Source organism: Oncorhynchus keta, chromosome 1 (assembly GCF_023373465.1).
Source record: "Oncorhynchus keta strain PuntledgeMale-10-30-2019 chromosome 1, Oket_V2, whole genome shotgun sequence".
Taxonomy (NCBI): Eukaryota; Metazoa; Chordata; class Actinopteri; order Salmoniformes; family Salmonidae; genus Oncorhynchus; species Oncorhynchus keta.
In genome coordinates this window covers 43,649,035-43,662,846 of record NC_068421.1, presented here as the reverse complement: position 1 = coordinate 43,662,846, position 13,812 = coordinate 43,649,035, and the positions used below count along the sequence as shown (strand labels likewise).

General features: G+C 43.9%; 1 protein-coding gene across 1 annotated transcript in view; it reads left to right on the top strand.

The window, feature by feature from the left end:
* The window catches only part of LOC118385905 (rho GTPase-activating protein 35-like), a 90,398-nt gene that overhangs the window by 62,065 nt on the left and 14,521 nt on the right, over nt 1–13,812 (top strand). The gene's annotated exons all lie outside the window — the stretch shown is intronic.

The window sequence follows — 13,812 nt, the reverse complement described above, 5'->3', positions numbered from 1 at the left end:
ACGGGGCCAGAGATACGCACTTGAGTCAGGGCGCCAGCGAGGCGCTCGCTGCCACCCATGCCTACCTGAGTGCATATAGCTACCACAAGGGGGCAGAGTGGAGTGGCACACACACACACACACACACACACACACACACACACACACACACACACACACACACACACCAGCTCCTTGGTTTCCCTCCTGCCTGCCTCCCTCTCTTTTTCACCTAATCCACCATTTTCCTTCCTCTCTTCCCCTGCAGATTCCCTTGTGTCCTCGTTTTGACCCTCTCTCCATCTAGTCTCTTTCTTTTAGTCACTTCTCTCGACCCACTGTCCTCATCTGCTTAGATTTTCTATACCCCTGTCTCTTTTCCTTACACGCTCTCTCGCTCTCTCGCTCGCTCTCCTGTGTGATGCCAATGTCTCTGTCTGTGTTCAGGGGTAGTGGTAATTTTCTGCCCTATAGCTCCCTCCTTCAGATCGATATCACAGAGCAGGAAATTAGAACAAGCTCAGCTCTTTTTTTTTTCTCTCTGTGTGCACCGGGTGGGAGGAGGAACTCACTGCAGCAACACAACGCACAGCCCTTAGCCACATCCTCTGATTACACTCTCACTATGGAGTCAGTGTACACACACACACACACACACACACACACACACACACACACACGCGCATGAATAAATAAAGGCATGCACAAAAATATGCACACACACAAACTCGCTCAGATGGCGACACACCCAAATGTTTTACATGAGAAACACTAGCAATAAATGGGAATATTCTCACTGTGAAACCCAGTTCTGCTCTAACTCACACACTGACACACACACTCCGACTCCAACTTAAGTGTGCCGTCCAGTTTTCCAAGTCACGTAGGCTATTTTAAGGATGATGTTGCCAGTGACATTCATGTTTTTGTTCGTTACGGCATCGTGACATTCAATGGTGTTAGTGTCCAGAGCCTGTTGTTCATCACGTACCAACACTTTTACTGCGATGAGCTCCAATTGACTTATTAAGGTATTACTTATTATTTCTGTGAAGTAAACTTAGTGATTATGTTAAGATTGATTGTTTTTTTATAAGATAAGTTTAATGCTAGCTAGCAACTTGCTGCACTCGCATAACAGGTGGTCAGCCTGCCACGCAGTCTCCTCATGGAGTGCAATGTAATCGGCCATAATCGGCATCTAAAAATGCAGATTACCAATTTGTTATGAAACTTTGAATCGGCCCTAACTAATCGGCCATGCCGATTAATTGGTCAACCTCTAGTCTGTATGTGTACATGGGCCTGTGACTTCCTTGTGCCCCCCTCTTTTGTTGAGTGTGACGGAGGAGAGGCAGAGGACGGCCCTATGATTGTAACACTAAAGGTGTCCAGGGCGTTAGGGGGATAAATGACGTTATGGATCAGACCTACATCCTCACCCTATACCAAAAATACATACCCGCCTTACGTTATTGTCCGAGCTGCCCACTCCTCTCATATCCTCTTATCCTTCCTCCACCCCCCTCTCAATGTCTGTGTAAGGGCGCTCCCACCACCCCCACTCGTCTTCCAACAGTCTCTCCCTCTGTCCTCCCTCTTTACCTCCATCCCTCTCACCCCTTTGACACTCCTATTCCCTTTCGATCCATTTTCCCCTACTACTCTCCTTTTGCACCCCTACTTCTTTTCCTCTGATATGACTCTCTCTTCCACCCTCTCTCGCTCTCTCTCTCTCTCTCTCTCCATACAGAGTAAGGTTTCTGTTCCCGCCCAGTGAGTTGTGTGTATTGAGATGATGAATGCGCGTTAGCATGCGTGGGCACGTCTCCTTGTTCTAGCGAGCTCCATAGCGACATAAAGGGCAGCAGCCAGTGATGGCCTATGGAAAAACGGCTGCTTGTTGCCAGCGGCAATGAGACCCTGATACAAACCCCACATCTGGGCTGAGGATCAGTCTGACCCGTGTCGGAGATGCTTTGCCAACACGCCTCCGGAGCCAACTGCCACTCTCTTCTGTGTGTGTGTTTGTCATGATGAATGAGTGATCGGAAGAGAGCGAGAGCTGTTCACACATTCTCAGTTTAATGCTTATCGTTGGCATGTTTGTGTTTGGGACATCACTTGATGGTGTCTGATATACTGTAGGTGGAAAAAGACTGGGAGAGATGAGGGGAAGAAAATGTCATAAAAATATGTCATGATTATGAGATGGGATAGTCCTGTAGAAGCAGGAGATGGTCGCTCAAGACAGGATGTAGATGAGCTGTTCACAGGAAGTGCTAGTGTTTGGTTTGACCCCGGTCGCTGCAGAGGAAAGGAAACTGGTCCAGAGCTGCTCTCAGAACAAATAAGGTGATGGAAGTTGATCTCGACATCACGCTCTCTGACCTCTGCATTTCCACTACCATCCTCCCTCTGTCTATATCTCTCTCCCCCTTCCTCCCCTGTCCTTGTTACCTCACTCTGGCTCTGTATGGTAAGAGCGTGGCGGTAGCATACCAAAGTAGGGCAGTGGCGGTCATTGCATTTTGTAAGCAGGTGATTGTCATGCCTACATCACAACAGTAAATCTATTTATTTTAGTCAGGTCTAAGGAAACATGATATGAAGAAAATGTAGTCTATTTCAGAAGAACAGGATAGCGTACTCTGAGTCGTCCTTATGTTAGGTCCTGATCTGACTATGCGATATGGCTGTGGGCTACACTATAATTTCTGTGGCATTATTTTAAAGTAAGAAGAATACAATTGAACATATCCTTTCTATTTTATTTAGCTATTTTTCCTAAACCATTTCCCGAGGCATGCGGCTATTCTGTTTTGAGCTGTTAACAAAGAAATAGGTATTCCTATATGCTTAATTTAGTTATTAATCTAACTTTAGTTGTTCTACAAACGTTGGGCTATATGTTTTGATTTTTAATACATTATAAGGCTTCATGATGCGACTCTAATGATGGTTTGAAAAAGTTGCTTGAAAGGCATGAGCTCTGCTTTGGGGGTTTTTGCGCAGCCTGTACACACTTCATCAGTCTCTCATTCACAATTTGACAAGCACTTGATAATGCCTCGAATTTCACAGCGGCATCCCCTTTTTGGCCTTAATGCACCAGTGGCCGTTGTGCCCGGAGTGCTGTGTTGTGCCCTTCTCCCTGAGTGATGCGTGCTCCTAAGCATCTCACTCACATGGCTCTCATCACGTGATCAGGTCTTTCTCAAAGGCTACAAGTGAAGAATGACACATCGGGGACGCAACTGCACGCGTCCTTATCCAGTTCTGAGGTGCATATTGAAGATATTGGAAGAACTGTCCACATTTACTTTTGTCAGCCACAAAATGAGGAGGCCTAACGATCAGCGAAAGCACTAGCTTATGTCAATCTATTATACCACATAGTACAAAAGTTGACCTATTCTGTGTGAGAAATAAATATTCCAAACAGTCTCGGACAATTATGGGATGCAATAAAGCCCATCAAACTTCTTTATGCAATGTGGCTGGTGCAACAGATCAGAACATTTAGTTTCATGTTGATAAACTATTAGGCTATTTCTTCAAATTATAAGCACATCAATGCGCACATGGCAGTAGGCTATAAGCACAAATGTTCCATTAGCGGGAAAACAACATTATCAAAAGTGACCACAAATGTGATTATGAATATAATGCTTTTATTGTAAAGGTGCATTTTTATAATGAAAATGATCTTCCCCAAACTTGAAATGCACGCGCTGCTTATGCATGCCAGTTAGTCTCTACACCTCTTAATGCTTAATGTCAAGATGTTATTTGGTCTCTTTCATTATGATACAAACCGTATCAAAATATATATGCCTATGGGCTAGGCTACATGAGGTGTGCGACTATTTTGAAAAGGCAGTTTCTTATGCTGAGCATCATTCACATGTGATAATTATATGCTTCACAAGTGGTAATACACTGCTCAAAGAAATAAAGGGAACACTTAAACAACACAATGTAACTCCAAGTCAATCACACTTCTGTGAAATCAAACTGTCCACTTAGGAAGCAACACTGATTGACAATAAATGTCACATGCTGTTGTGCAAATGGAATAGACAACAGGTGGAAATTATAGGCAATTAGCAATGCTAGACCTCATGTGGCTGGAGTGTGTCAGCAGTTCCTGCAAGAGGAAGGCATTGATGCTATGGACTGGCCCGCCCGTTTCCCAGACCTGAATCCAATTGAGCACATCTGGGACATCATGTCTCGCTCCATCCACCAACGCCACATTGCACCACAGACTGTCCAGGAGTTGGCGGATGCTTTAGTCCAGGTCTGGGAGGAGATCCCTCAGGAGACCATCCGCCACCTCATCAGGAGCATGCCCAGGCGTTGTAGGGAGGTCATACAGGCACGTGGAGGCCACACACACTACTGAGCCTCATTTTTACTTTTAAGGACATTACATCAAAGTTGAATCAGCCTGTAGTGTGGTATTCCACTTTAATTTTGAGTGTGACTCCAAATCCAGACCTCCATGGGTTGATAAATTTGATTTCCATTGATAATTTTTGTGTGATTTTGTTGTCAGCACATTCAACTATGTAAAGAAAAACGTTTTTATTAAGAATATTTCATTCATTCAGATCTAGGATGTTATTTTAGTGTTCCCTTTATTTTTTTGAGCTTCACAAGTGCTTCACAAGTGATGGGCTAATATTGCCACCCATCAGACTATTCTTGATTTAATCTTGTCTTTACGTATACGAAATAATATTTGTGAAATTTCGATTTAGAAGGGACCATTATCATGCACCTGTCTCAACAGGGGCAGTGGGAAAGAAATACATGTCATCTATGTACCTAAAAAGCAAATGGAGGATGCTTTTCCCTTGGTTCATTTTCATGCCAGCCAAGTAGGCTATACTCCTGTTGTAAAGATAAGCAATATGCTTAATCTTAGTGAAGTAAATATAGTAGGCCTAGCCTATAGAAATCTGATGGGATGATCCTTTTTTTAAGAGGCCATCCCTCCGTTTTCTCCCGCAATTGCATAGCCTATGAACGTTGCGCTCATGAAGTGTTTGATTAGATTTTCTAACACATTTGCATTGATGTCTAGCGTGATTAAAAGGACAATACAATGCTGAGTACCAGGCAGTTAGCAAGTTTGGCAGGCTACTAATTTTTGGCGTGATTTAACTTTGAAGTGGTCCGCCTGTGAAAATCAGGATATCGCGTAGGAACACACCGTAGCTAATTCGCCTCTGTCGCAATGGGCCGTGTCTGTAGGAAATGGAGATATTATAGAAAGGAGGAGATGGGAATCAAATTCTGAAATGAATGGAGAAGCGGCTCACCCGACTGACTGTCGACCCAACACATTCACGTTGTCATGCTGCGTCACGCTGTTGCCAAAGTAATCATCACGCGATCCGTTCCTAATGGGGTTGCCATCCCCTCAAAATGATCTCTGTGGGAAAGCAAGGTAATGTTGTTCTCGCTCAGGGCAGAGACCCTGTTTTATAGCTCTGTGGCAGAGACAAACTGCAAGTTGAACTTGGTAAGTTGGACTCCTAAATTGATAGAGCAGTTTGCTTAGGCAATTTTACAGCTAATTAGCTACTTCACATGCTCATGTTGAGTTTGGTATTATTGTATGTAGCTATATTTTCTAGCTAGCCAGCCAGCCATTCCAGGGAGCGAGTGAACATACAGTAGAAGTGTGGGTTTTTGTAGTAGACTTGAGCTGCATCAAATTTATCCAAAATGATATTCACATGTTTCTACCAACCTTGTTAGAACAACAAAATTAAACATTTGTTCACCAAAAAATATTGTTGTCACGTATTAGTGCTATTTAACACGGTTTAACACTCTTAACAATAGGAATTTGTAGTTTTGGGTGGATTATCCCTTTAATGTTTTGTAGACTCAGTGTATGTGTCGAATACGGCCCACAAAAAACCAAATGAATCCGTAGCCTGCACTCGAATAGCAAATGGAGGTTACGTGTGGTTACGATTTTAAAATCCCAAGCAGGCTACATCGGTTGTTTAGCAATAAATATAGCATCACGAAAGCTGGGATCCTCTTATAAGAACACATTTCACTAGGCACTCTGTAGGCTATGGGCTCTCCAAATATGTTCCAGGGGTCCTAGGCCTATAAGTTACGTTTGAGTTATTTGGCCACTTTTGTGATACAAACCTTAACAAAACATATAGGCCTATGGGCTGGGCTACATGTTGCACGCAACTATGCTTTTTGAAAAAGTCACAAATAGGGCTTTCACTTTTTCTTGGTTTTAGACTGCTCGAGCTGGGCATCATTCACAAGTGATAATATTCTCACTCAACTGAATATTCTCACTTTTATCTTATCTTTACACAAACGAAATAAAGCTGGGACCGAGAGACGGTTTCTATCTCAAGGCCATCAGAATGTTAAATAGCCGGTACTAGCCGGCCTCCACCCAGTACCCTGCCCTGGACTTAGTCACTGTCACTAGCCGGCTACCACCCGGTTACTCAATCCTGCACCTTAGAGCCTGCTACCCTACGGTGGTTCTTCCTTTAAAAGTTGTGAGCTTGCACCGCGGGACTTAGAGGTACCCAGCGTCACAGCCTCATTGCTCCAGACCACCACAAGGGGGAGTTAGAGCACTCATTATGCATTTGGGTCCCAAGGTTTTTATATGACCAATCATATCGCATGGTTCCAATGACACATTTTGGATCAAGCCACCCTTGCCATGTGGCGTTCTTCAACAAAGATGGCTGATAAAACATTGCGGTGGAACCAGATGTAAGTTGTTATAACGTCATAACTAGTCAAGGAAAAAAATGTACAATTGAGAGGAATATGTTACTTAATGTAGAGATAAACGTTTGCATATTTTTTTGTCATAAAGTTCATTTACGAAAATCGCTATTTAGCAAGTTATCTGACTAGCTAACATTAGCCAGCTATCTAGTGTTAGGAGAATGAATTTGTAATTTGTGTTGTTTAATGTTTTAGGGACTCCTGAGAAAACCAGCAAACCAGCCTGTTGTCTTGTGAAATAGTGGATGTAAAGAATCTAGCTAGCTAAAGCATTTACTGCAAATTGAATGTACAATTGTGTGAGCTTGCCTTGCAATGCAGCTGAAGTAACAGCCTGCTAACTATTTACTTGCTTATTGTGTAGTGGAGGATAAAAATAACTGTATGCCTATGGATGTGTAGTTAGCTACAGTATGTAGCCGATCTCTATATGGACCCTGAAACGTTTGGTATGAATATTAGTTCAGAACTTATCTATGAACCTCAGCTATCACAGTTGTTGTATCAACTTCAAGTCTGAATGGCATTAATGAAGCCTATGGATAGAGTAGAATATAATAACTTTATTGTGCCAAGGATGTACGTCCTATATACACATATGCTGCAGTTATTACCACGCATTGTATGTAGCCTGTACATTGTAGCCCACATTCGCACATTGTAGCCTGTACATTGAATATATTCACTGATCATGTACTCTTCCTTGGCAAATAAAGGTGCGAATGGCAAATTCGGGTATAAATTTCGGAGACATTATTTTTCAAACTCCATTATTTGAGTGATGCTGTGTCTGCATGTATGTATTACAATTATACTCTTCAACGGTGTTAACCACGTCTGCGCCTGGGACATCAATGATTACACATTGTAACGATGCAATAGACTAGAAGCATGATTGATTTGTAATTTAGATCTACAGAGAAAAAAACTGTGCATATTTAACTCCCTACATCTGCATTAATCTGAGGACACGGGATAGTATTTCAATGGGATACTTAATTTCAACCAGTGGAGAATGTGAAACGCTTTTATTGAAAGAAGTTCATTATACATTTACATTTAAGTCATTTAGCCGACGCTCTTATCCAGAGCGACTTACAAATTGGTGCATTCACCTTATGACATCCAGTGGAACAGCCACTTTACAATAGTGCATCTAAATCTTTTAGGGGGGGGGGGGTGAGAAGGATTACTTTATCCTATCCTAGGTATTCCTTAAAGAGGTGGGGTTTCAGGTGTCTCCGGAAGGTGGTGATTGACTCCGCTGTCCTGGCGTCGTGAGGGAGTGTGTTCCACCATTGGGGAGCCAGAGCAGCGAACAGTTTTGACTGGGCTGAGCGGGAACTGTACTTCCTCAGTGGTAGGGAGGCGAGCAGGCCAGAGGTGGATGAACGCAGTGCCCTTGTTTGGGTGTAGGGCCTGATCAGAGCCTGGAGGTACTGAGGTGCCGTTCCCCTCACAGCTCCGTAGGCAAGCACCATGGTCTTGTAGCGGATGCGAGCTTCAACTGGAAGCCAGTGGAGAGAGCGGAGGAGCGGGGTGACGTGAGAGAACTTGGGAAGGTTGAACACCAGACGGGCTGCGGCATTCTGGATGAGTTGTAGGGGTTTAATGGCACAGGCAGGGAGCCCAGCCAACAGCGAGTTGCAGTAATCCAGACGGGAGATGACAAGTGCCTGGATTAGGACCTGCGCCGCTTCCTGTGTGAGGCAGGGTCGTACTCTGCGGATGTTGTAGAGCATGAACCTACAGGAACGGGCCACCGCCTTGATGTTAGTTGAGAATGACAGGGTGTTGTCCAGGATCACGCCAAGGTTCTTAGCGCTCTGGGAGGAGGACACAATGGAGTTGTCAACCGTGATGGCGAGATCATGGAACGGGCAGTCCTTCCCCGGGAGGAAGAGCAGCTCCGTCTTGCCGAGGTTCAGCTTGAGGTGGTGATCCGTCATCCACACTGATATGTCTGCCAGACATGCAGAGATGCGATTCGCCACCTGGTCATCAGAAGGGGGAAATTATCCAGGTGTTACGAATGCATTGTAATTATAATAATTGTAATATTATAAATACAAGTTCAATATGTACTTCATTGCACATATGGTGTGCATTATAAAAGGAGGAAGAAAGACTAGAAGGGGAGAGCGGTGTAGCAGACAAAGGGAAAGCGGTAAGAACAGTGGCAGACAGCGTATGATTCAGTGCTACCCTAATATTCTCTCTGTTCATCACAGTTGTGGTGTCTCCTAACCAGCCTTGGGCACCCAGTTTGTCCCGAGGGTTATCTTAAGAGCGGGTGAGGTGGCAATGACGGACGGGACTGCCTTCCTCTTTCACATCAAAACATACCTGCAGACGAGAGAGCATGATTAAGCCTAGTTTTGTTTTTTTATTCTTACACGGTCAGTCATCTTAAATCAGGAGGTGAAATGCAAAAACTGACCTTGGATCATTAACTCTGGGACTCCTACATCTGTCTGTATTTCAATGTAAAGCATCTCTTTAATAATAGTTCCTGTTGACCCGACCAAGTGACATCTCACCTATGATCATGCTGTGCCCTCTGTGTCAGCCAGTTCAGATGCGGGAGGGGTTCACCAAAACAGCTGATATAACCTAGAGGGTTTAGAGACAGGGAGGAAGTGAAGAAGAGACTGTTATTGCGTGTGGTCTCACCTGGTGTCCACACTAAGTGGCTACGGAGAGCTTTATGCTGAAAAACAGACACTTGGGGACAAACAATAGAAGATACTGTATGTGACGCTGACACCTATCGGAGTGTACCTGAAACACTTAAATATAGAGGGCTATGTGTCTCACCACTTGGTTATTGCAAGGCTAACCCCCAGGGAAATCAGGACTTGGCAGCAACAGATAGTGAAAATGGCTGTGTTTATGTGGTGTAAATCTGAAAATTAGCAGCTGACATCTAAAGGGTTTTTTAATTAACGCATGTGAGACCGGTTCCATGTACAACAAGACAGGCAGAGGTGGAGAAAAAGAACACAGAACAGTTGAATTAGTTCTGGTTATGGACACTTGCCAGCAATAAAGCTTCCACTGCCTGTTCCTCAGAGAGTGAACATCTGGCAATATATACATTTTCGACCCCTTTGTCAACTCGCTCTCTGAAAGTAAAGAAAACAGATGATTTTTTTATAGATATGAAAAACAATAACTGAGATATGACCATTCAATCTAAAGCAGCAGATGTAATTTCAGGATCCGTCAATACAGCCCAGTGCTGTTTACCTGAGATGCCATCTTCAATACAGCCCAGTGCTGTTTACCTGAGATGCCATCTTCAATACAGCCCAGTGCTGTTTACCTGAGATGCCATCTTCAATACAGCCCAGTGCTGTTTACCTGAGATGCCATCTTCAATACAGCCCAGTGCTGTTTACCTGAGATGCCATCTTCAATACAGCCCAGTGCTGTTTACCTGAGATGCCATCTTCAATACAGCCCAGTGCTGTTTACCTGAGATGCCATCTTCAATACAGCCCAGTGCTGTTTACCTGAGATGCCATCTTCAATACAGCCCAGTGCTGTTTACCTGAGATGCCATCTTCGTAGGTGTCCGCTTTGACTTAATTTGTGTTGTGAAAAAAGTTGCTTTCAGAACAATTTATTTTTGATTGAAAATGAAAAAGGTTTTCCTCTTGACAAAAGACACAAATGTACCTCCATTGCATATAACAATTTGCCCGTGAGTAACCACACCTTCATAGAAACGTGCTACTGTATGCAGAATTCTTGACGCACAACCGAAGATGCTGCCATATCCTGCCAGCACGCCCACAGGCAAGCCACTCCGGAGCAGAATGATGATGTGTGGAAAAGGGAAAGGAATGAGATGGGAACAGCAATTTGTTGCAAGTTGGGGAGGAGGGCTAATAGCTGAACAACAGACTGACTATTCAACCTTTACTAAAGAATAGTCTAATAGCCGAGCTAGGTTTGAAAACCCCCCTTTATCACTGACCAGATTTGCCCAATGACCAAGGGGTGTTACAATGTAATAATGTAATGACTTTTCAAATAACGTTGGCTGACAATTTGTTAGCTATCATTATGAATGAACCACATAGCATATCATTACAGCAGTATGTACCGGTATGTTAGCTAGCTGCCTAACGTTAGTAGTTATACATCAAACTTACCAGTATATTAGCCTATAGGCTATCTAACTACCCAATGTTTATTGACTTGATTATTCTCGCCATTCTTAGCTTAGCTAAATGGTATGGTCGTTGTGCTTTCTCAATGGACATTTGGGTGCTTTTGTAAATTCACTCTGGCTATCTGGCTACAATCGAACAAGTCAAAATTCACCCAAGGCTGAAAAACGGCTTAAATGGAATCGAACGTTCGCAGAGCCCGTTTTGACTGGAGTGATGCTTAGAATTCCATAAAAAAAAATGTATCCCTTTTTATTTTACCACTACAATCCTTCCTGTTCGTCAGACGAAACTGGAAAGAAACAACTTGTGTAAAAGTAAACATCCGCACCTCGATGGTGTCAACTGTGCTTATGTCTGCGTAATGAAAAAGTATGGGAAAAATAAACGTTTGACTATTTCTGGTCTGGCGATCGATGACAAATGAGCACGCTGCCCAAACTTACATAATTACAAAGAGGAGATTATCCTGATTTTGAAATTATGCCCGTGTAACAGTTTTGCTTCTGTCCCGCTCCTCGCCCCTACCTGGACCCGAACCAGGGACCCTCTGCACACACAGACAACAGCCACCCTCGAAGCATTGTTGCCCATCGCTCGACAAAAGCCACCGATTTGAAATGCTATTAGGATTGCTATTTTTGTTTTGTTGCGATGACTTCAAAACGACGGCCTTACCAGCTCTGCTAGGGCGAGTAAAATGGTTGTAAAAAAAGTTGTCTCATTTGTGTCTGGAAGTAGCTAGCCAACATTAGCTTGGGTGATGACTGCCGTTAATGCCAGATCGCTCAAATCAACCTTTCTCCTTGGCCCGAACGTCCAGTTTGCACTCCGAGAGCGAAACCGCCCAAATTTACAAACTGACTATTTTCTCTGAATGGAAACACCATAATATGAATCAAATTAATTAAACCAAATTTCTTAATCAATCCCATGTACTATGTTATTACAAAAAAGGTTTTAAATTCTCTGGTAATGCCAATACGGAATATTATCAAATGCTTCTCAAAGATGCCCTCTGGTGGTCAAACTAGCAATAACTTGCAGTAACAGAAGAAATTGCTGAGAACTAAATGACCTGCCACAGAATGCTGGGTGTGCCGCAGTATGACACACTTTTAGAGGAGGAACCACCACTGTATGTAGATAGACATACAGTACATTTGGAAAGTATTCAGACCCATTGACTGTTTACACATTTATGTTACATCCTTATTCTAAAATTAATTAATTAAAACTGTGCCACCAGAGACTGTCGCGACCGGGAGGCCCATGGGGTGGCGCACAATTGGCCTAGAGTCGTCCGGGTTAGGGAGGGTTTGGCCAGCAGGGATACCCTTGTCTCATCGCGCACTAGCGACTCCTGTGGTGGGTCGGGCGCAGTGCACACTGACCAGGCAGCTAGGTGTACAGTGTTTCCTCCGACACATTGGTGCTGCTGGCTTCCGGGTTGGATGCGCGCTGTGTTAAGAAGCAGTGCGGCTTGGTTGGGTTGTGTTTCGGAAGACACATGGCTCTCGACCTTCGCTCTCCCGAGTCCGTGCACTAGTTGTAGCGATGAGTAACTACTAACAATTGGATACCACGAAATTGGGGAGAAAAAGGGGGTAAAAAAGATTTTAAAATGTTTGTTTTTTTTGTGCGAATTTATTAAAAATAAAAAACAGACATCACATTTATATAAGTATTCAGATCCTTTACTCAGTACATTGTTGGAGCAGCTTTGCCAGCGTTTACAGCCTCGTCTTCTTGGGTATGACGCTACAATCTTGGCAGACCTGTATTTAGGGAGTTTCTCCCATTCTTCTCTGCAGATCCTCTCAAGTGCCGCCAGGTTGGATGGGGGGGAGTCGCTGCACAGATATTTTCAGTTTTCTCCAGAGATGTTCGATCGGGTTCAAGGACATTCAGAAGCCACTCCTGTGTCTTGGCTGTGTGCTTAGGGTCGTTGTCCTGTTGGACGATGAACCTTCACCCCAGTCTGAGGTCCTCAATCGCTCTACTTTGCTCCGTTCATCTTTCCCTCAAACTTGACTAGTCTCCCAGTCCCTGCCCCTGAGAAACAGACGCCTCACAAGTCCTCAACCGGCAGCTTCATTAAATAGTACCCACAAAACACCAGTCTCAACATCAACAGTGAAGAGGCAACTCAGGGATGCTGGTATTCTAGGCAGAGTTCCTCTGTCCAGTGTCTGTTTTCTTTCACCCATCTTAATCTTTTTATTGGCCAGTCTGAGATATGGCTTTTTCTTTGCAGTTCTACCTAGAAGGCCAGCATCCCGGAGCCTCTCCAATGGAGGACACTTTTCCTGCCGTTCATGTTCATGCCAGCCAGATAGTCTACACCGATTTTTAAAGTGAAGCAATGTGCTTAATATTAGGAAAGTTTCTCAATAAATATAGTTATATAGCTTACAGAAAGCTGATGAGATCCTCTTTTTTAATAGAGGCGATCAAAACTCTTCTTTCTTTTTTTTCTCACACAATTGCCTAGCATAGTTTATAGAAATGTTGCGCAACGTGGGTTTATAGGAACACAATCCCGTGCCTCAACCGGCTATGAGGAGCTGTCTCTCGCTGAGCAACAGGTGATCCCATTCCACTCAAACTCTGAATGCCAGGGCTCTCGTGAAGTGTTTGATTTGATTTTCTATTGAATTTGCATTGATGTCGGAGTGATTAGAGGGACAATGGAGCGCTGAGTACCAGGCCATTAGCGACAGGCCATTAGCGACTGGCCGTTAGCATGTTTGGTAGGCTACTAATGACCATCAGCGGTTTTGGAGAAGCCTGGTTGCTATGACTCAGCGGTCACGTGCAATTTGACTGTGGTCATGACTCGTGAGTGGCGGTAATACGG